This window comes from Lissotriton helveticus, chromosome 3_1 (genome assembly GCF_964261635.1).
Source record: "Lissotriton helveticus chromosome 3_1, aLisHel1.1, whole genome shotgun sequence".
NCBI classification, from domain to species: Eukaryota; Metazoa; Chordata; class Amphibia; order Caudata; family Salamandridae; genus Lissotriton; species Lissotriton helveticus.
In genome coordinates, this window is record NC_136061.1 from 952464697 (window position 1) to 952489188 (window position 24492).

A 24492-nucleotide genomic window follows, 5' to 3' on the forward strand; every position below is an offset into this window, starting at 1 on the left:
CCCCAGAAGCACCAGATCGACCATGAAGCCCCCCAAAGGGGGCGCTGTGCCCCAAGCGAACAGGCTGGACCAATATACTGTGCCCAAGAACCCAACACAGCCTGGGGGAGAGACGAGGGATGTCGCGGGAAAGGCGGAACCCTCTCTAACGTCCATCATGGCCGCGATCCAGGCACTTGGCACCAACCTCGAAACGAAGATGGACAAAATCACCATCGAGGTGAATCTACTACGCACCGATTTGGGGAAAACCGCGGACCGCTCGAAAGCCAATGAGGCGGACATTAGGACCCTCCAGGAATCGGAGAAGAAGCTCACTAGTAGGGTCAACGAGTTGGTCCACCAGCACCGACAGATGGCACTGCGGCTCGACGATCAGGAAGGTAGGGCTCGAAGGAGCAACATACGCGTGGTGGGAGTGGAGGAAGGACTGGAGGGTGACAGTATGGAGCTTTTCATCGAGGACCTTGTACTCCATCACCTTAAGCCAAAGAGACTTTCTAAGATCTTCACTATAGAAAGAGCCCACCGGGCTCCGATTCCCAAGCCCAAGACTGGAGCCTCACCGCGAACAATCATTGCCAAAATCCTCAACTACCGCGACCGAGACGCTATACTACAGGCTGCCAGACAACACGGTGATCTACAATACGAGGGGTCCACGGTACGGTTTTTCCCTGACTTCACGCTGCAAGTGCAACAAGAACGGCGGTCCTTTCAAGGGGTCAAGGCGGCGCTCCGAGACCATGGAGTTCGATACATGATGTTCTTTCCTGCAAAGCTGAAAGTTATATATGAGGGTCGGTCCCATCTCTTTACCTCGCCGGCATCAGTGCAGGACTGGATCGACGCGACGCTGGCTGTAGGCACCTCTCGCCAAAATGGCGGACAGTGGAGAGACAATGGACAACCTTCCCCGGGATCGGTTACAGAGGGAGCTGCAGCGGGGGGGCAGAGTCAACGATCCTGGCGCTCGAGGTCTAACAGTCCCCGTTGGGACTCACCCGGAGAAAACACAGCACGATGAAACGTAGCTCGCAGGGCTTGGAGGAAGCCGGACAGTAATGTATTAAGTGTGCTTGTGGGTATGCCTGGGTGCTCCAAAGGGGGCGGAATGGGGCCGGCCCAGGTATCTAGGGCAGCGTACCCACTCTTTGCTTGCATACCCGAGGCCTGAGGGACTAAAGGACCTGGGACACTGACGGGGGGCGGCCGGGACGGGGCTGGCAACGTGCTTCCCAAGCTAGAAGTTTCCTCGGCTTATCACCGGGGCTGGGGTGGGCGACAGGCGCTCTGTAATTGGGGTGGTGGGTAGTTTGGAACCCACGGAGCAGGGGGCAGGGAGGGGGGGTTTTGTTATTGCAGAGGTGGGCAAGTTGGTTGGGGTCCAGGGAGGGGGAGACCTAAGGGACTGTCGGAATTGCATATGATTGTCTGTACTGTTAGAACATGTCGGGGAAGTTCCAGGTCGGGGGTGAGCATTGGGGGGGATCCGGGGAGGGACGGGGGGTTGGGGGTCTGTTATGGTCGAACGATGTAATTTGCTATGACGTCATTAGCGGTTCAGTGATGCACAGTTGGAAAGGTCTACAAAGCAATGGTTATGGCTAGGCATTGGGAAAAGAGCTTGAGAATCATGAGCTGGAATGTCAATGGCCTCGGGGACAGGCTCAAGCGCACTATAGTCCTTCAATTCCTTAAACGACACCAACCGGACATAGTAATGTTGCAAGAAACTCACCTACTGGGTAACACATGTCACGCACTCAACAGGTGGGGCTATGCTCTCGCCTCACATTCTGGCTTCACATCAGGTTCCAGGGGGGTGGGGATACTGATTCGCCGCTCACTACCCTTCCACATTGACAGTACCAAAGAAGACCCACAAGGCCGTTTCACGGTGGTCACAGGACGCTGGGAGGGGTCCACGCTTAACCTGCTTTCGGCATACATCCCGCCGGGATTACAAGCTCAGGCCTTTACAGACCTGGGCAAATTGCTGCTCTCCCTTCCCGAAGGTCAGTTGGTCCTGGGCGGGGACTTCAATTCTGTAGTATCAGGACTTCTCGATAGACAGCCCCCCAGGGATCTTCCCCAAGGGCACCTGTGGTTGGCTGACTTTCTTGAGGCCTTTGGGCTCACCGACGTTTGGCGTCACCCCCATCCCACACATACCCAATTCACCTTCTTCTCAGGGCCACACCATACCTTCTCACGGATCGACTATATCCTCACAGTCCTCCATCACCACACTGCAATACGGGAGGCCACACTCTTACCCAGGGGCATCTCGGACCATTCCCCAATTACTACACACATAACATTCGGAACCAGGAGGGAGGGGTGTGTAGCGCCGATAAACCCCTGGCACCTAAAGAACGAGGACACGAGGGGGAAACTTGCCACCTCCATCTCTAATTACTTTGATGAGAATTTTTGACTCCCCTGTCACGGTGTGGGAGGCATTCAAAGCGGTGGTTAGAGGGGAGGCACTTTCAGCCATCGCAGGAAAAAAACAGGAACGGCAATGTCAGGTCACTACAGTTGAGGCGGACCTTGCTACACTAGAGGCGGAAGCGCTTGAAAAGGGGACCAGGAATATTAGGCATAAGTGGCAGGTCAAATTGGCGGAATACAGAGAGTTGGTCTCCCTGGAGGCCCAGACGGTGGCTAGACATAGAATGGGTAGATTGTACGACCAGGGTGTCAAAGCTGGAAAGCTCATCGCCTGGTTGGATAAAAAACAGCAAGCCAAAAAGATAGTCCCATTAATTCATGCCCAATCCGGAGTGACTCTCACGGAGCCTCGAGAGATAGTGGAGGAGTTTGCTAGACACTATAAACAGGTCTATACAAGGGTGTCTGACCGACCAGAGGAAGACTCTGTTGCCCTCCTTGCTGATATCAGGATGCCGTGTCTATCAGATGAAGATCGAGAAACCATTGATAGCCCCCTCACAGAGGCCGAAATACAGCGAGCAATAATGGAACTCCGGCCTGGGAAGGCATTGGGTCCTAACGGCCTCCCGATAGAACTATACAAGATTAAATCAGAAACTGTCAGTAAGCACCTTAAAGCCATGTTTGAGACGAGTAGAGAGAAGGGAATACTGCCGCGTGACCAGCGCATCGCCACTATAGTGGCAATACCAAAGGAGGGGAAACCTGTTGAACACTGTGCCTCATACAGACCGATCTCACTCCTGAACGCTGAGCCGAAAATACTGGCGAAGGCACTTGCCAATAGGCTCAAACCTGTACTTAGTACGCTGGTACATCCTGACCAGTCAGGATTTATGCCACACCGGAATACGGCCCTCAATATTCGACGCCTACACGGGGTGCTCTGCCAGCGCCATAGACTGACGGAGGACGCGGTGGTGGTCTCCCTGGACGCCACTATGGCGTTTGACACCCTGGAATGGCCGTACATGTTCGCTGTCCTGCGTAAGCTGGGCTTCGGACCCCGATTCTCGTCGTGGGTTCGTCTCCTATACTCGGACCCGCTGGCACAGGTACTAGTGAATAATAAGGTTTCGAAGATCTTCACCTTGGAACGGGGCACTAGACAGGGCTGCCCTCTTTCCCCTCTCCTGTTCGCCCTCTCCCTCGAACCTTTGGCTGCCTGGATCAGACAGGACGTATACCTTCGCGGAATAGAGTGGGCGGAGGGATGGGAAGATAAAATATCCCTATACGCTGACGACATTCTCCTGTACCTCTCCAAGCCACGACGATCAATCATCGCTGCACTGGACATCCTCGCCAGTTTTGGTCGCAATTCCGGCTTCAATGTCAACTGGAGCAAATCCTACCTTTATGTCCTCAGAGGGGAATCACCGAGGCTTCCTGCCGCTTGTCCCATCACAGTTGTTGAGGAAGGCTTCAAATACCTGGGAGTGTTCATCTCCACCGACAAAGCCCTATCCTATGAGCGTAATCTTCTGCCTCCCCTTCGGCGTCTCCAACGAGAAGCCAAATCCTGGCAAGATCTGCCATTGTCACTGCTAGGCCGAGCTGCCTTATTCAAAATGATGGCGCTGCCTAGGTTCCTGTACGCCCTCCAAAACTTCCCTGACCTTGTGCCTGACGCCTACTTCAAGGCTGTTGAAGCCGCTCAGCGTACCCTCATCTGGGCGGGCGCCCCTCGTATTGCCTTGCAAAAACTCACACTGGGGTGGTATGACGGTGGCATAGCCCTACCCGACATTCGCAAGTACTACTGGGCGGCCCATCTCTCAGCTATCAATCAGGGGACCTACGGGGACGGTAATGATCCGGCCTATGGGATGGACAGTTGGCAACTCCCGGGGGGGAACTATGACATCGCACTTTACTCCAAATTGGGTAAACATCAACTCACTGGACCTACGCAGCATTCGGTACAGATATGGCGCGTAGCCCAGGAAAAACTTGGCTGGTCCGGGGTCCTCACCATGGCCACGCCGCTATGGGCCTCGGGCAAGTTAGGCAACCTGGGCCGGACTAAGGGATTCCGTAATTGGGACCTGATTGGGATCTCACAAATCAAAGACGTCTGGGGACCCAAGGGTGTACACACATTCGAACACATGCAGGCAACATATGAACTGGCGCATACTGAATACTTCAGATACCTACAGTTGCGACACTCGTTGCAGGCAAACATTCCACCACACACTACGTTACCTGTGTCCTCCCCTCTTGAAGACAGGCTGTTAGATGGCCTTCTTCCGGAACATGTTATATCCCTCACGTACAAAAAATTGCTTAATAACTCCCCGGACATACTCCTTCCCCTAAAAGAGAAGTGGGTGGCTGATGGGTTAGAAATTGATGAGGAGGAGTGGACTCATGCTTTGGCGTCCCCCCGGGAAGTTGCAATAGCAGCCCGACTGCGCCTAATTCAACTTAAGATACTTCACAGGATTTACATTTCAGGTGCAAGGCTGCAGAGAATGGGATGGGGTGGGGACGGCCTCTGTAGAAGAAGTTGTGGTGCAGAGAGTACATTCTTTCATATCCTTTGGGGGTGTCCTAAGATACAACTGTACTGGGGGAGGGTGGTCCGGTGCATGCAAGAGGTGTGGGAGGTAGAAATACGGCTGGAGGCCAAAAAATGTCTGCTCAACATTTGGGAACCAACGGACCTGTCACACAGGGGGAGGCTTTGGGTTACGCTTGGGATGATGATAGCTAAATGTAACATTGCCAGACTGTGGGGTGATCCCAACCCGCCGAAACTGAGGGACTGGAAATGTGACATGGACTGGTCCATGTTGCAGGAAAAAACGGTGTATATCTCACGAGGCTGTCCTCGCAAATGGGTGGAAATATGGTCCAGGTGGAACGAATTCAGGGGAGACATCTGTGAACCCCCACTGACCACACAGCCTGGCTCACTGGAAATGTAGGCCGCGACCAGACTCCTAGAACTATACTGCCTTAGTTACCATACATGTGCACCTGAACTGCTCTGAACCTTACCATTATGTACCGTATCGACCAAGTTAAAGGGGGGGATGTTCTTAGTTTGTTTCTTTCTTGAGACCTATACACATCAACCATATTATATGCATTAAAACTGAAAATATGACCTTCTTTATCCTTCATTATCCTTCAGGATCTCACAGTTATACAATATGCAACGCCGCCGTACCCCCGGGTTGACGGTCTGGGCTGTGTTCAAAATCTATCTGCACTGCTGGTTTTTACTGTTGGCCGGCCCTGAGGGGTTGTAGGCGAGGAAAATGTCTTATGTGATCTGCTAAATAAAGGTCTTTATAAAAAAAAAAAAAAAAAAAAAAAAGAAAGGTAAACCAGTCACTTAGTTCAAATGTCTGAGCTTTCATCAGGTTTAGATGATTTTCAGCGGCGGTTCCTCCATAGGAGTGTCGTCCCCCCCACACACACACTCCTGCAGAAAGAGTGGACATTAAAATGGTAATAATGATTTTATTACCATTTTATTTTTAACTCTCTGTTGAACAGAGTGTGGGGTGGCACTGCGTCATTGCTGCCAAGTGATTGAAAACAGGCACAGGACTCCAGTGCTCTTCAGAGCGCTGAGGTAGCCTGCTTCAGCCAATCCAGACGCTTCACTCATGCAACATGAGAGCAGCGTCAGGATTGGATAAGGAAGTTGCCTGTCTTACATCACCTCAAGCTCGGAGGAGGCTGGAGGCAGGGACTGGAGAGAATCTATGACCTGCTGCAGGAGAAGGTAAGTGAAACTTTTATTTTTCTTTCTTGGAATTTTTAATGTAAAGTAATGTTATAATGTATTTGTGTATGTATGATTCTTTTAATGTTTTTTGCACCCCATTGGTTTTTCAAGTCACCAGCCGCCACTGCAGATAGACCTCTGCTCCTTGGAAAATACCGCTGGGCTAGAGCACAGTCAGTCATACAGTGCTTAATTTGTGCCAGTGGTTGCATGTGGTGAGCACCTGCACTGAGTTTTGGGGATTAATACTTATTTTTCATCGTGTGACTTTGACTCAGAAGAAGAGAGAGAGAAACAGAAAAGGGAAAAAGAAGATAACATTAAGAAAAACTTGACACAGGAGGAAGCAATAAAAGAGACCTGCAAAACAGTGTAAAGTGGCAGAAGTAAGAAGTGTGAGGTGGAATCAAGAACAGGCAGCTTTGCATTAAGCACTTGTCATATGTTCGCTGTGACTGACCCCAGACTAACTCTCCCACAGGCCTACTTACATTTTAAAGGCCATGGCGCAGGCCCATCAGGGAAACTTCTAATTTCCCTCCTGGCCAGTCTGCTTCTATTACAAAAAGTAATTAAGCATGGAGTTAATTATTTAATCCAAGTTTCTGCATTGAGGTAATTATTTAATCCAAGCTTCTGTTCTTGCTTGGTAACTCCTTGCACAGCAGAGAGCTATTCATACACTAACCGGCATTATGAACACATGCTGTTCAGTGAGTTGCTGGGAGCAGTGATTTGTTCTGTTGGTGTGCTCAGGTTTTCCCTTGTTACGCACAGAAGTAATTTCCTGTTCTACCGTGGGAGATGGTGCTTATCCCTCCGCAGAAGTTCATGATCTGATTAGTCCTGAGCGCATTTACAGACAGCGACGCTGAGCCTGTAAATACGGGGGATTATTTTTGGAAGGTGTGTATATTAAAGATGATTAACTCCAGGTTTCTGCCGCTATGTCAATAAAAAGGAAATGGCGCTTATCAGACAATCAACGACAACGGCACATAGTCATTTCCCCTTTTAACCCCTTAACTGCTGAAGCTTTTCCACCCCAGAGCTCAACCATTTTTTAGCTATTTGAGGTACTTCGCACTTATGTCTCCATAACTTTTTTTGCACATAAGGTATCCATGCCAAATTTGCATCCTTTTCCCCCGATATCATGGGAATTTTAAGGATACCTGGAAGGGACCAAGAAAATACCCAAAATATAGCTACATTTTGGGTGTTTGGGGAAAATGGGAGAAAAGTGCTCTGCAAAAAAGTGTCTTATTTTTCCTAACAATGGCATGAATAAAAAGTTTTATGTGAAAAAAAGACATCTTTCCAGCTTTCAGGAAAATGCCAAGCTCTATCCAACAAATACTTTTTTACCACAATTTTGCCATTTTTCTAAGAGTTAGCTAATTTTTCAATCATATTTGTGCTTTCGGAAGCAAGTGTGAAACCCATGGGTAATTTCGTGTTTGTAAAGTACACATAATTCTGAATTGAACGAGCAGTCATATCTGTAGAGCCTTCAAGGTTTTCTCAAAGAAACTGACTGTTCAAATAAAAACAACACTGAAAATAGGTAGGAAAATACAAACATTTGTGACAATCTTTTAAATTGTAAATCCTTGTCACTATGGCTGATTTACAAAAACAGTATACATTATGTTCTCTAGACCCTTGTAGTCACGGGGATATGGAAGGTTTGTAGGTTCTCCAAGAACCCAAGGTGCCCAGAACCAACAACTGAGCAGCAACTCGCAATGGATTTTCATTATTTACAGAACAATTTGTATGGTAAAATATAAAAAGTGAAAATGGGTATGAAGAAAACCTATGTATTTCTGAAATGTACATCAGCTATTGAGTTCAGGAGCAGTGCTTTTTTGTACATCTTGGAGTTGGTGGGCATCCATATTAGTATATGATTCAAAGCCATTTTCTAAAATGTCTTCTTTATGACACACTGGCTTGCATTTGGGGGCCCAAATGCAGAGAAATCCAATTGGTAATAACAAATGTTCTACTATTTTATGTTCCCACACATCTCCTGATAAAAATGGTACCCCACTTGTTGGACTTGGTATAGCACCTGTGACAAATACACCCCAAGCACGACCTGGAGACATCATATTTTACCCAGCGGAATCCATGTTTTATTTACAACGTTGGCAGCTGTGCAGTTTGAGCCCTAGCTCAGCCACCACCCAATAACAACTACAATACCAATACATTTCTGAAAACTAGACACCTGGGGGTGTCCAGGGAACTGTGACCTGTGGTTCTAACAAGGTTTTTATCTAGAAGTCCTTGCAAACCTTAGACTGGCCCTAAACAGTTCTGTGAGGGAAAGGTCTGGAATCCGCAGGAATACACACATTTCCTACCATCCTGCTTTCCCCCCATGTCTCCCGATAAAAAATGGTACCTCAATTGTGAGTGGGCCTAGTGCCAATGACAGGAAAAGACCCAAATAAAAAATAAGAGGTGTGACTGACACTGACCATTTCATATTTATTGACAACAAGAGCGATGGTTGACACCAACAATGTAAACATATATAAAGACATCCAGAGAGGTGCAGAGTATTAATCAGAAAAACATACATACCAGACCAAGGCCCTCATTGTGAGCATGGAGACACAGACGAAAAGAGGGACTATTTAAATAAAAGGAGTGCAACTGACCACAGAAACAAACTCTGGCAGCAAGAGGGGAGGTTAACACTGGTTATGTAAAGATATCTAAAGACAGCAAGAAAGGTGTTGAGTATTGATCATGTAACATGCGTTCAAGATCAACGCCCTCATTATGAGACGTAGTGGTGTTTCTGGGCCTGGGATTACCTGGTCTGAAAATACCTGATCTGGTAAAGTCAAGCCCAGAAACCCTGGACTCAGGCCAATGTGCTGTGCAACAGAGGCTGCTGGCAGTTTGCTGCTGCCAGCCCACTCCCACCCTATTCTTGCACTCCTCCCACAGATCTTTCATCACCTGCTCTGCCCTCCCTCACTGCCACACTCCTTCCACTAGCACTAGAGGTGAAAATAAAGCACATGCATTCCTGTATCACCTGTCTGGGAATGAAGAAAAGATAAACAGAATTGGACCTGGCATTCCCAGGTCCACCTGTTAATTCCCATTCCATGGAAAATAACTTGTGATTCCATATTTTGGTTATTTGGATACTGGCTGGGATCAGTGATACAGTCTCAGGTACCTTTGCACCAAAATATGGAGAACTCCTAATGAGGGCCCAAGAGAGATGCCTCACACTGACCACAAACACTGACATCTAGACAAGTGTCTGATAGGGACTGCAGAATCATCAATACAGAAAGGATGATGTGTGTCTCCCAGTGACTCCTCAAAGATATATATGGCATGAAGACGAGCCTAGTATTGATCATGTAAACCTATAAACAGATAGAGTTGTGGTGCACACTGATCACAGAAACAAACACAGAAACTCAGAGCTGTGGCTGACATTGGCCATGCAAACGTGGATATTGACAGCAAGAGAGCTACCTCCCCTGACAAGGGGCACCAACAGAGAAAGTACAATATGTACCTCTCCGTGACCACAGACATCAACAGGCTGAATAAATGGAGGCACATGCACTGACAGAAAGCGAGATGGCAGACACTGGCCTGGTAAAAACACTGAAGTCTAGAAAGGTAATTTGCAGTGACCTTAGAATCATACATAAGCTGACAGCCTCTCTCTGTCCTTGAAAGATAAACCCTAAGAAAAGTGCTTGAAACAAACAGCAAAAGCCTGTACATCACTGGCATAACGAAACTCGAGGGGGCCTCCCTGCAAGGCACCTGGAGGGGCCCCCTCTGGGCTCAATCAGGAGCTCTGCAGCCAGAGTGCTGTGCTGAGGGGGCCTCTCTGCACCGTGGGGGCTGCGGGGGCCTTTGTTATGCCCCTGCTGTACACTTTTAGGGAAAAAAGGCGATTCAATTAAATTGACAGCATTCCCAGAGAAAAAAAACAGGCCATTTGTTCATGTTTGCAGATTTTACAAAGGCCTGGACACCATTCTTAAATTGAACTCCATATCAAATCCTTTGTATTCTTTTTTAACACGGTTCTCTATGTGCCAAAAAATTGGAACTTAAACGCCTGAAAGAATTAGTGATGCTACATAAAAGTAAGGGGCATATTATCAAGGGGGTTTATCTCCGCTTTTTTGGCTTTAAAAGCCAAGAAAGCGGAGATAAAATTATCTCCCTATTACCTAGCTGTCGCTAACACCAGTTAGCGACAGCTAGTAGGAGATAGCGACCATCTTGGGCCCCACTTTGCATGTCAGTGATATTTATCACTAATGACATGCAAAGTGGGCGTGCCAAGATGTTAGAGACTGGAAACAGTCGCTAACATCGCTATCTCCTATTACCAACTTTTGGAGATATTCGCGCTAAGCGCTAATATCTCCAAAAGCTAACACCTGCCCTGAGCAGTTCTTAGCCATGTTATCCAATGGGAGGTGGATAACATGGCTAAAAGCATTAGCTCGGTAATGCATGAATATCGCTGACTTTTCAGCGATATTCATGCATTGCGGCCGTTTTTTATCACATTTGCGATAAACCTTGGTAATACCAAGGTTTATCTGCGGTAAAAATCGCCGCAGCTCAGCGGTAAATTTTTGTCTCTAACCAAGCAATAGCGATAATTATCGCTATTGCTTGGTAATATGCCCCTAAGTGTCTATCGCTGGCGACGTATGGAGCGGGAAGTATGGGGCTATGCCCCGGTGTCATCCTTGCAGACAGTTGAGTACACATTTCTGCCCAAACTTCTAGGATCCTGAGATCCATTACGAGCCTAAATACTCATAATGAAACAGGGCTAGGTTTCCTGGAAGACTCGGTGAGGCTAGCTCCTAATATGCTATGGGTCAAAATATGACTGTCTCCAGATCTGAAATGTAAATGTGGCACTGATGAATATTGTTTAAAACAGTAATGCACAGGCCATTCCATGGTTAAGCTATGTTAAGTTATCTTTACAAGAATTGGGGTGGGCAGATATGTGGGTAGATACAGGAAACATTAGCATTCTTACTAAGGTGCAGATTAAGTTAAAATTCTTATACTGCAAGGAAAAGCTAAGTATGGAGAAAACTATTGACATGACAACAGTCCAACAGTATATAGATCTTTCTATGTGCATTGGCAAGAAGCCATATCTTTTGTGGATTAGAACTTCCCAACATAGATTTTATCTAGGGGCATTCCCGTCCACAGGTTCTTGGCTTGCCTCCTTGCCATTGTGACGGGCCTTCCTGCCAAACTACCAAGCACTTTATACTATTCTGCCCACTCTATGCAGTCTATAGATTCCGATTCTTATGGCCAGTCCTTAAAGAGAGGTCTTTTACCTCACATCTTGCAGGTCTGACTTTCTTGCAGCGTTTAGGGTCCCCGTTGATTTGTTTTTCTGTTTTAAATGTTATCATTCAGGCCTTGAGCCTAAAAAAAGGTATCCACCATGACGCTAAACTGGTGACGTGAGGTTATAGGATTTGTTCTGACTAGATACTTAATTGTACTTTTTCTGTCCCTTTTAGATACTGCTGAGCCGGAGAAATATGTAGGAATTATGAATTTAAGCTGACAATGTGAGGCTTTACGATTTTACCTGAAATGTATTAATATTTTTATGTTTTTATACATATGTGTAGTATATGCAGTTTTCGCCTTTTAGGAGCTTTTATGGTGGTATACCCGACCGGATAAAGTATTATGATTGATTGATTGAACATGGCTTTCTGTCGTTGTATACTTATCAGTAAGGAATCATTAAGGCAGCAACAGAACACATTTTGAAGTGATGTAGTAAAATGTTTAAAGTTTGCACTGATAAGTGGAAAAATAAAGGCTTTAGGTGATTTTCTTCTTACAGTTTGGAACCTAAAAATACTGGTCGTGCCAGTAAAAAACAAACTAGTGGACACCATATGTTTCACGGAAACATACAAACTCACAGCAAAGAAGATGCCTCATGTTAGCCTTAAAGAACAAGGATATAGAAAGCGAGGGGGATGTATTTCTACTAAACACAATCATACTAGGAGCAGTGGCGGAGCCTTTTACTGACCAACAACGAGAGCTGCTTGTCAGTGTCTGCCTAGGCACGTCCAACAACAGCAAGAGCGAATCATAGTCATTGGAGGGACACCAAACAGCACAATACTTTTTTCGAAGCATTAACCTTTACCACTTGCGAGCATTGATAACACATATCAGAAAATGCACTAACGCTCTAAACATTTTTTAAAGTGAGACCTATAGTGAATGGACGTCGGTAGCCCTCCTAAACTTAACTGGCTTTCTGGTCGTCTCCGCTCTCAGAGCCTAAACAACCGTTGACAAGCAAAATCGGAAACTCAACGAAACGGAAGCTGTGAAGACAAGAAGTGAGGGTACTTAGAGTACAAATATGCAGGTGAATCAAAGCAGTGATTGTCTGCTTGCGCATGCTCTGTAGATCCACCTGTCAAAACTGTATGTCGAGCTGGAGGCGGTGTCAAAGGAGCACTAAGGCGTTAATAGGGTTGGCACCCGGCTGGTTTTCTAAAGGAATGACTGGTATTTTAATGTCCCAGTTGGCAGAAATATTAGGAAAATCGCCTAAGCAGGTATTTTCCCCCTTATCAGTAATTAGGTCAAACTGCAAGTATAAGAAGAAAGCAGTTTAAAACATACTCTAGAAATGCCTTAATAACTCCTGTCTGAAAAGCAAAGTAAACAAAAACAGAAAACAGAAAAGTCATATTGCTAATGAATACGCAATTTATATGAAATTCTATTTAAGTATGACGTCTGGTCTTCTGCAGGCTGTTAAGACCTGCACAAATGGCAGATATGTTATTTGGAAAAGTGGCAACCCTAGGCAGAAAACCTAAGGGTAGTGAGGGTGATTAGAAACCAGGCCCACTCAACCACCTCATGGGGAGACAGCCTTTACAACGATGTCTTTACAACAATATGCTTTTACCATGCAATGCCTTAACCAAACATATCTTTACAACAAAAGGTAAGTATGTATGTGTGTGTGTGTGTGTGTATATATTCAAGAAACTGTGTTCTGCAATCAATACAAAAAAGTTCATACTCCAAGACATTAGTTATGCAATGATTTATTCAGCTGGCTGACAGATTTTGATCCCGCGGTCTTTGTCAAAGCCACACGTACACGGTTATGTGTGGCTTTGAGAAAGACCGCCAGCTAGAAACACGTCAGCCAGACGAATAAATCATTGCGGAACTAACATCTTGGAGTGCAAGCCTTTTTTGTGTTGGTTGCAACACAGCATTTTTTGAATGTTAAGTGGGTCCTGTTGCCAAGCACCTACCCCAATAGGTGGATGTAATCGAAAATGGAGCACGGACCACAACTTGGTGCACAGAATCTGGTTTATTTTCCAAAAGCTCTGTCGGCCATTACGCGTTTCGGCTCCGGGGAGCCTTGATCACAGGACACGTAAGAAAGTCATCTGACTGTTTTTGTACCATTTGTTTCTCCATTTTTTTCAAGCTGGGTTAAAGTGACAGTGCAATTTGAGTAAATATGGGTTTAAATATAAAGTGTTAAAAACCTGTCTAGTTGTATCCATTCAATGTGAGCTGTACACAGTGTACATAGTAATGTATCAATCAGAATTCAGAATGTATTGTGGTTTAAATACCCGTTTAGCCATTGACTGGATGACTTGTCAGTTATTGATATCAATCTTGGCTCCCAGACTGTTTACATGTGCAAATCCAGTGCAATTTACATAAATACAATGTTTGATGGAAAAATAGATATTAAAATCCAATAAAATCTATGCGGGAGGATGCGAGGTCTGCATTCAAGTTTTAAATACCAATATATTCATTTGACAAGGTTGGCTCTCAGTTTATTTACATGTGCAAATCCTGTGCAATTTACATAAATACAATGTTTGATGGTAAAATAGATTTTTAAAATCCGATAAAATCTATATGGGCGGATGCGATGTCTACAATCAGGGTTTAAATACCAATACATCAATTTGACAGAAACCACTTTTGTCATATCATTGATTACATCTTGCAGAATTACACTCAATAAATAAATAAATAAATACTTGCATGAATAAATAATCATTAGGCACTGATTTTTATCATAAAAATACAGTCTCAAATCATTTTTTTTAAATTCTATTAGATAAATATTGGTACCACTCTGTCCCATCTGTTGTATTTAGTGTTACACTGCTAGATCTGGGTGTGTGTTCCTGACTGAATGTTGTTGTGAAACTGTCCATCTTGTCCTTGCCTGGTTAACACTGTGTGAATCCAAACTGGTACACAATCTGGATGAAAAGTGCTGGTGGAGTAACCCCTGCTTAATCGGCAAAAGCCTTTGTCGAAAGTAGCGTGGAGTTAAGTGAAAAAAAAGGGTATTAAAATCAAGATAAAAGCCTTTATCTTGTTGCGGACTTCTTTCAACTGTGAGGTAAAGATGTGCTTCATTGTCGAAAATTCGTAGCCCCATCATTTACAGTTCTTAATACTATTTTATTTGCAACATTTAGAATTTAAAATTTAAATGTAAAATTTTAAATTTAAAATTTAAAATTTTAAATTTTTAAATTGAGAAGCTAAAGCGTAATGTAAACAAAAACTGACTTGAAAATAGCTAGTGTAATATTACAGACATGTGTACAGGTCTTCAGTTACATTAAGACCATTGGGGTTCTTGGAATCCAGTTCCAGAATATATCTGGTTTCCAATTTGCATAGAGCTCTCTCTCTATTGCCGCCTCTTCTATTACAAAGTCACAATAAACATATATATATATATATATATATATATATATATATATATAAATAATCTGAGCTTAACTATAACATCCCTGTAACCTTTGTTTTTTTCAGTGAATATATATATATATATTAATTTTTTTATTGGAAAAGAACAAAGGTTACAGGGACGTTATAGTTAATCTCCGATTTTACTTGTTCAAAACAATAAAAATTCAGCAGTTATAGTAACTCGAGCTAACTATAACTTATGCCTAGCAATGCACTGCTTATAACCTCACATATTACATCACTCATGACATGGTCAGTGACCTCAGTGATGACACCTCAAATGACATTATCCAGTGAGAGTAAGTGTTTTGCAAACGTTTCTGAGACTTACAGATATATACAAAAAAGCTTGAACTTTCAGGTATGAATCGGGCCCTAAGAAGCTCCAGCACCTCCTGCTGAAACCTCACAATTTCAAAAGGAAAGAACCTAAACCGCGCTTTCTCTGGTCTTGCCCCAAAAATTTGGAATGCTCTTTCCCCCCGATATCCGTTCTAACCCTTCAACCTCTTCATTCAAACAACAAGTCAAAGAGCTACTCCTGAATAATCAGCAGTAAGATTCGAAATGAAGACAACATAAATAACTTTCATTTCTTACAGACAACAGGGGTATATATGTAACTGTGCTGGTTAACTACAAATGTTTATTATGTTTGCTTTTTACTGACCAATCTTACCCTCTTTCTTTTCTACAGCGCTCTGATACCCTTACGGGACATGTTTGAGATATATAAAACCTTTCAAATAAAGAAAATACTAAGCTGGTCCACAAGTTAAATTACTATTCTTTTTCTACTACTAACGAGTGATACTAGTTCTAATATATGTCATCTGAGTGGCTGTGTGACTGTTTTGTTTTGGGAGTGGGTGTCTGAGTGTGGTATGTGTGTAAGTGGGTATGTGAGTGGAGGTATAGGTGAATAAGGGAGTGTGTAAGTACCTGTATGGGTGTGTGAGTGACTGTGTGAGAGACAGTATTGGTGAATAAGTATGATTGGCTCTATTGGTGAGTGAGGGGCTGCCTTAGTGGGTATGTGGGTGGGGGAGTGTGCAAGTGGCTGCTCTGGTCACTGAGTGGCTGTTTGAATAGCTCTGTGGGTGTGTTAGAGGCTATATGGGTAATTTAGTTGCTGTTTGAATTGATGTATGGGTAAGTGTGTGTGTGCGTGTTTGTGTGTGTGTGTGAGAGTGGCAGTTTTGCACAGTAAGTGTCTGCGTGACTGGCTGTATAGGTGAGTGAGTCCATGTGAGACTGCTGGCTTGGGTATGTGAATGGGTATATACAAGTTTAACTGGATTAGTTAATGGATGTGTGAGTAGCTGTATGGGTAAGTGAGTGGCTGTGTGAGTAGCTGTATGGGTGAGTGAATGCTAGTGTGAGTGGCTGTATAGATGAATGAGTGGATGTGTAAGTGGCTGTATGGGAGAGTGAGTGAGCGTGTAAGTGGCTGTATGGGTGGGTGATTTGACTGTGTTAATGGCTATATGAATCAGTGAGTGGGTTGTGTGAATTGTTGAATGGGTTTGTGAACGGGTATGGGAGTGATTTTGTGGGTGTGTGAGTGGACATATGAGAGGTTGTATGGGAGTGTGAGTGGGTGTGTGAGGGTTCTGTGGAAGATTTCATCAGTGATGTCATTGACCCTGTCCTGAGTGATTTAATTTGTGAGGCCATAAGCAGTGCATTGCGGGGGTTAAGTTATAGTTAACTCAGGTAACTATAACTTCTGAATTTCAATAGTTTTGTATGAGTGAAATCTGAGCCTAACTATAACGTCCCAGTAACCTTTGTTTTGTTTTTTAGTGAATTTCAACGTTTAAAGAAAATTCTATTTCCTAACTATAACATCCCTGTAACCTTTGTTTTTTTCAGTTAATTTCTACATTTTTAAAACATTTTAATCCTAACTGTAACAAGTCACCTTTGAGAGTGGGTGGGTGGCTGTGTAGGTCTGTGAGTGCCTGTGTGAGTGGGTGTGTTAGTGTCTATGTGGGTGTGTGAGTGGGTGTGTGAGTGCCTGTGTAAATGGGTGTGTGAGTGTCTGTGAGTATCCATGTGAGTAGGTATGTGAGCGCCTGTGCATGTCTGTGAGTGGGAGTGTAAGTGGTGCTATGCATGTTGGACATTTTCATAGTTAGGATATTTAAAAGGGAGAACCATGGACTCTGCTCTTACCAGGAGACAACAAGAAAGAAACCACTCATCACAGTCACTTAACATCAGATAATGGCCCAATAGATCAACGATGAATTCACCTCCATCAAATATTTCATATAGTTTTCAACGCCGAATGCGAAAGGAAACACACTTGTTTTACCTTCTCCAAGCCCAAGAAGATAGGATTGTTTGAGCTTTACTGAAGTGGAGCTTCAACTGGGGCATCTGCTATGTTTATATTTGTAAGTGCTTCCTGGTGAGGTTTAATGCCTGTGAAATGAGCACCAGGGCCAGAATCAAACCTAATTTTTTCCAAAAAGAGTCATTAATTTGGCCAAAAACGTCTACTCAACAGGTAAATTTGTAAGTGCTACCTAGTTGGGTACATGTCTGTGCATATTCAACACTACAGCTGCGTAAAGGTTCACAAGGTGTAATTTTGGCAATGTGATTGTTCCTCTAACGTCTTCATCCACAAATCTATGATAACATGAATCCTCGCCAAGAGAAGACGACAAGACTACAAATCTCCACCAAACAGGGGTACTTCCCCTTAACTAAATGAAGTGTGCCTTTGTTTGGTGTCGATGTCCTCATATTCCTCTGCCTCAATAACGTGTCACCAAAATTGTCTGAAAACACGCTCAAGGGCCTTTTGTTAAGCTGTCCATCAATGTGGGAAAAGGCGGGAAGACCTTTGCATACTGCTAAGGAAAACGGGGCTGTCCAAACATGCGTAACTTGGAGATGATTTGAAGCCTTTGCTTATTCAGGGTAATTAAAAGGGATTCCCAGGAAACGACAAGAAAGTAATAACTTGTCATAGTCACCCCAGATCAGATTGTGCTCCAATAGATCAACGATGTAGTCACCTTCATTAAGGATTTCAGATTGTTTTTCAACATGGAATACGAGAGGAAACACACTTGCTTTGCCTTCCCGTAGCCCAAGAAGTTAGGACCTTTTTTTTACACAAGGGGAAGGGGCCAGGCTGTCTCCTCCTGGGGCTGATTTCGGCCTCGGGGACCCCGTCCCCCATCCCGGACCAGGCCACGTCTCCCTAGGTACCATGGTCTCACCCAGGGCACCAAGTGTGTATGCTGGGGACTGCAGGGGGAGCCTCAAGGCCCCAGTGGCCCCAGCTGGCTCCTCGCCTCAGACGGGAGCCGGCATTGCTAATGCATGCAGAGAGCTGCTAAATATGCCACTACCTGCATTCAGAGTCAATCTTTCATCTGTTTCCCTGCCCGGATGACAGCAGGTAGGGAAACAGATGAAAACTTAGCTCCCAGGAAGTAGGAGAAGTTTGACAGCTCCTGCTTGCTGGGAGCAGAGTTATGTTTGCTCTTGCTTGGTGGGAGCTGTCAAGCTCCCGCCAAGCAAAAGCAAACAGCTGTGTCCCAGGGTGATCACCCTGGAATATAGCAAGAGCCGGCCCTGGGTGGTGGCGGTCCCAAGGGCCATTAATCGAAATAATGGCCCTTGCCCCTCCTCGAAATAGTAAGGGCTGCCCTGGGGAGGTGGTGGTCCATGGGGCCATATATGACCCGGGATTAGGGCATCAGGACACCCCTTCCAGTTTATGCTAGCCACAGGGAGGTGGCGGTCCCTGGGGCTTCAAAAAGCCCCAAGAGGGGGGTCCACACAGCCCCCTCCATTTAATAAATAAAACCCCAGGGGGGAGGTTGTCCCAAGGGCTCGGGAGCCTAATGGAGGGGGGACCGCGCAGCTCTCCCCCATATGGAAATAATGCCCTGGGTAGGTGATGGTCCCCGGGGCTCAAGACAGCCACAGGAGGGGGGTGTCATGCACCTCTCTCCCCTCTAATTTTCCTTGTAATGCCACTGGGACCTGGCCCACCCAGGGGCATACAGTAAACAGGTGCGGGAGCCCACACTTGTTTTTTTTCAACGGATTTGCAACTGGAAATTAACATTGGAAATGCACTGTTTTGACCCCCCCCCTTTTTCTCAGCCCCTGCTTGACAGATCACCCCAAAACTTTCCATGCACAACTAGAATCACCAGCACACTTTTTGGAGGGAAAATTCCATGAAGATTTGTCAACTAACTCCATATATGTAGGCAAGACACATTGCCGATGGAAAGAAGGTCCTAACTATAACTACTTACTGGTGACCACCAGTAGGTTTTATTTATATATATATATATATATAATTTTTTTGCACATTCTGCATTTAGAAATCAGGGGATTGTTAATGCATTTGCCCTTTATGATGTGAAACTCAGGGGATGTCTGATATATATCTATACTACTATAATAAAGGAGAAACTTTCAGGCTTTGAGGTGGGTAAACTCCGGAACCACTGCGCCAATCTACACACCCGATACACCGTAGACATCGTCAGGGTGTGTAGATGGTTATAGGCTATATAAAGTTTAAAAATAAACCTTATTTAAAAAAAAATCTTTTAAAAAAAAGTAGTCCCCCCAAAGTAGCGCCGGCCGCGACGTGCGTGCTCACGTCGAGGTGCGGCATCAGAGGAGCGGCGGACATGGCGCGGGGGAGGAGCGGTCACATGAGGAGCAGCGGACAGGCCAGCGGTGGTGCGACCAGCGGAGAGGCGGACATGGCGCGGGGGAGGAGCGGCGGCGGACAGGCGGTGAGGAGCAGAGCGGCCAGGAGCTGTCAACTCAGGAGCGGCGGCTGAGGTAAGCAGGCGGGTGTCGGGCCAGGCGGGGGACGGGAAGTTACAAAAGGCAATGTCGGGGCAGGCGGGGGTCGGGGAAGGCGGGGGACGGGGACTAACACCTCCATTGACTCAGGCCAGGCGAGGGTCGGGCCAGGCGGTAGGCGGGGGACGGGGCGGGCGGGGGCACAGGCTGCTGGGCAATGTCGGGGCAGGCGAGGGTAGGGGGAATCCTGAAAGCTCCCGGACAAGGTCGGGACAGGCTGCTAGTATATATATATATATATATATATATATATATAATCAGGGGAATCTCAGAAGTATCAGTACTTTGTATGAATGGGAATATATACATGTATTTGCATAGAACTCTTGAATGCGTAAGGATAACAATATTTATAGCATTTAAATCGTTTTTTTTTATAAATCTTCTTATTTTGCAGATGGCAAATGCATACAGATATCAAAACCATAACTTTAGTCGCATAGAATAAAGCCACCATTGACAGAATTCCAGCCTCCACGGAGTACCCTGTTGGGGTTAATAGATAATATTTGCGTTCCATGAAGTCTGCCTTACCCTCAGAGCCCACTAATAAGGGTAACATAATATGTTCTCTGACAGTGAAGGTCCTTGTTCTCAACAATGTCCACATCTCCGACTGCCAGTTGTGTGGGGCCGTGTACAGTGTCCCAGAGATCTAGTCTATAGTATTGTCTCCATGGCCCCCAAACCTTGTGGAAGTTTCTGGAACATCCCCATCTTAGGTATGTAGTACGTTTGGGGGCCATGAATAAGTCCATAACTCTTGTCCTCTCCTGTATCATAGGGTTCTCTTCCACACCCCTTCGTGTGGCCACACCACAAGTGATATCCTGACCCCCTATAATCTCTCGCACCCATCTAGCCTATCTCTCCCTTTTACTGATCCAGGCCAATAGTTTCCCCTCCTTATCTCCCACCTCATAGAGGTGATGGAGCGTCGCCAATCTCTGTTTCCTAGCGTTGTCCATAGCAAAGTGTCTGTATTCCTGTCTCAGGGTGTTGAGTTGTCGAGCTAACTTGGGATCTTTCTCATTAATTGCCTGGCTTTCAAGACCTAGTATCTGGTGTTCCAGGTCATCTAATGATTTGGTCCTTTCTTACCTTTCCCATGCAATGCACCTTTTGGCTCTATCATGCAGCACAGTCTTGTAGACCTTCCACACCGTCACCCCAGAAGGGATAAACTTCTCATTCTCACAGAAGTATATTTCTGTGTCAGCCTGTATTCCCCTCAGGACTTTACCATCCCACAAGCCCGAGGCGTTGAGACACCATCCTGTTTTCAACCAGGGCCCGTGTTCCTATTCATACTATGAGCGGACAGTGATCAGAGAGACCCCATGCCAAATAATCAGCCCCTCCTATCTCATTTATTTCATCCCCCAGAAACACAAACATAGTCCAGCCTGGTGTACACTTTGGGTGCACCAGAATAGTGGAGAACTGCTTATCTTGGGGATGTTCCCGCATCAACAAGTCTACTAGTCCGAGAGTTCTAGCTAATCGGGACAATGAAATGGTGGCCAAAGACCCCCCCATCTCATCCTGAATGGTCCAGTGATGGGTTCATTACGTCATTGAACTCACCCCCTATTACGTGAATGGTTGAGGGTGTCTCAAGCAGAATGTCCATGGTCTTACTCAGAGTGGATGCCTGGAGACTGGGCAGTACATATGCACATATCATGGTCACCTCTTGCCTGCCCCATTGCCCAGTGACTCCCACATATCTGCCAATGGGATCTTGCCAGAGACGTGTTGCCTTGTAGGAGGGGGACTTCTTGATCCGTATGGTTACTCCCCTTGACCTCCTGGTAAATCCTGCATGTTCCAACAGTGTGTATGCGCCCCGGCCAAGAAATCTACAGTGTACCCTGTAGATGTGTCTCCGGAAGCATCACTATATCAGGGTGTAGCCTTTTTATAAATTGCATCACCAGCCGCCTTTTAATTTTTATCACCAAGCCCATTGACGTTCCATGTCAGCACCGCAAAGTCTGGGGTCTGAGTTAGGATATTTGCGGCCATGGGACTTAATCGTGTCCGCCATGTAGGTGGGATTGACTGTTGGCACCCCATGTATCCTGTAGGGACTCCCGCCCATGCGACTGGCAAACAATAAATAGTAAAATACAACCAAAACCTATTTCCCAGCCAACAAACCCCCCTTCCCACCCCCTATATGCGGCCCGCAGCATCAAGCCCCCTCATCCTGGAGAAGCAGCTATTCACCAGCGAGGATAGAGAGGTCTGTCATCCACCCCCGAAGACTTATGCAATATTCAACCCATCATACACTTAACACATTTTAACCAGGCAATAATTCAGTTCAAAAGTAGGAGAACTCTTGCCACTGGCTTGCACTTATATATGTGGAGCCCATATCGCCGGTTTTCAAGTGCCAGTTCCTAAGTCCTCTGGGTTCAGTGGTTCACTCAGCACCGACTGTGCCCCGACGCCTCCATCGTGTTCCAGAGCTGCTCTCTCAGCAGCCACTGGGTGTAGGGTTTCTTGTCCAGAGGACATCCCGGTGTCCTCTGAGTCAGTGTGAATATCCAAAGACTATGCCCCTTGTGCTGTTCCTGTCTCTGTGCTTGCCCATTCGCTAACTTTGTCAGCAATGCATCTCTGGTCTTGAATTGCTTTTCTTAGGGTGTAGGGAATTCCTCCTCCCGCACGTCGCGTTCTATGTTCATTTCTGTGTTTCCTTCGCAAAGAAGCCTGGGGTCTTGTCTCCGTAGGTTTTTCTTGACATCGTTCCAGTGCGGGTTCCCTTGAGGGCCGGAGGACCGGTCTTTACTCTACCCAGGCCCATGCATCTTCAGGGCTGTGGAAGAAGTGCGTTTTGCCTAGATAAATGACCTTCAACTTTGCAGGGAAAAGAAGCATATATATGGTATGCGAAGGACTCTAAGTTTGACTTAAACAGAGTCAACAGTTCGACGTTGTCTTTGGACCTCACGGCTGTGGTCTGGGATAATCATGATCTTGGAATTTCCACGTCTAACCTCCCCTTAGTGGCGCATTACTCGAAGGATCATGTCTCTATCCAAAAAGTTAAGGAACTTCGAAATCATCGGTCAGGGGGAGGTTCCTGGTGGAGGTTGTGCTCCCAATGCACGATGGGCCCGCTCTATGACGAAGCATGCGGAGAGTTTTTCAGATGGGATTATAACCTCAAGTCAGGTCACCAGGAATGCAAGTACGTTGGTCCCCTCCACTCCCTCTGGGAAACCCATGAAGCAAAGATTATTTCTCCGGGCCTTGTTTTCTACATCCTCGAATCTTCATATTATGTCTGCGGTGCTGCTTCGGAGGTCCATCACCCCTTTCTGGAGGGCCTTTAGTACGTCCTCCACCTCTGAGACTCGGGTTTCTGCCTCTGTCACCTGTTCTGACACCTTGCTCAGGTCTTGACGTAGGAGTGTAACTTCAGAGCAAACCTTCCGTATCTTTCCTTCAAGCACCTCTCTGGAGCTTTGTATCACCTGGAGTAACATGGCCGTGTCTGATGGAGGTTGTGCACCTTCCACGTTCTCCACCTGGGGTGTCAGCACTTTCATGAAGTGGTCCATCTTCCCCTGTTTAGGGTGTCTGGGATCCTTGTCTTTAGTCATTATAATTTGCAGATATTGTCTTCAGATGTAGCCACGCACTTCCTCCTGCAAGGCTAATCTGCCCAACCGTCAAGCACCAGCCGTAGGTAAAGGCAGTCCAATCTTTCACAGGGGGCCTAACAGATGGGAGTTAGGGGTCTGGACCACCTGTCTAGGTTGCCCGTCGTCAGCCTTGTTGTCAAATGATGGAGTTGTGTGGAGCAGCGCCTGAATATTTCCTTTTAGTTGCCTGTCAGATCCCCATTGTCTTTTCTGTACCCCTGATTTCGGCTGACTGCTCAGTTCCAGGTGACCACAAAGGGGAGCTGGATGAGGTGGAGTTAAAAGGGCTCTCCCCATACCCAGTCCATTCCCTTTTTCATATTCTGACCCAGAGTCCTCTTTCACCCTCAGGTCAAGACAGCCCACCCTGGCCATCGCAGTAATGATCAGTCACTTTATTATTGTGGGCTTGGGTTGTGGCTAGGGGTCAGTACATGTCTCCTCTTCCAGCGCTTTGAGTGACCAGGGCCGCCCCTTTCCCACCAGGACCCAAAATCAACCCACTGGTGCAGCTCTGTGGCGGGGCTTCACTCCTGGTTCTCTCCGATCAGTACCCCCCTTCACACCCATCCCTCTACCCCAGGTCATCAAGAAAGGCAAATGGAAGAATGCGGGGGGTTACCAGAGTTCTAACAGTCACTCCTTTCAGCCCCAGGGATGTTTCCCTCATTTATCACGGTAGGCAGCTTTCCTACTGTTTCCGTAGTCGGGATCACCGCTCTGGGCCACACTCAGCACCTTGGGCCGCCAGCTCCACCTTGGTCAGGTGCTTCACCTCTTCTATGCCAGTTTCTTCAGGAGGCACAGTGGTGCTCAGGGCCTGCAGATTCCGCCATCACTCCTCTCTTTAGGCCATATCTGGCGGGGGTCAGGGCCTGCCGATGCCGCTGTCACACTTCTCATTGGGCTGTGCACGGTCAGCAGCAGTCA

General features: G+C 46.2%; 1 protein-coding gene across 1 annotated transcript in view; it reads right to left on the bottom strand.

Annotated features, from left to right (window-relative positions):
- RAMP1 (receptor activity modifying protein 1) overlaps window positions 1-24492 on the bottom strand; it is a 573742-nt gene that overhangs the window by 431472 nt on the left and 117778 nt on the right. The gene's annotated exons all lie outside the window — the stretch shown is intronic.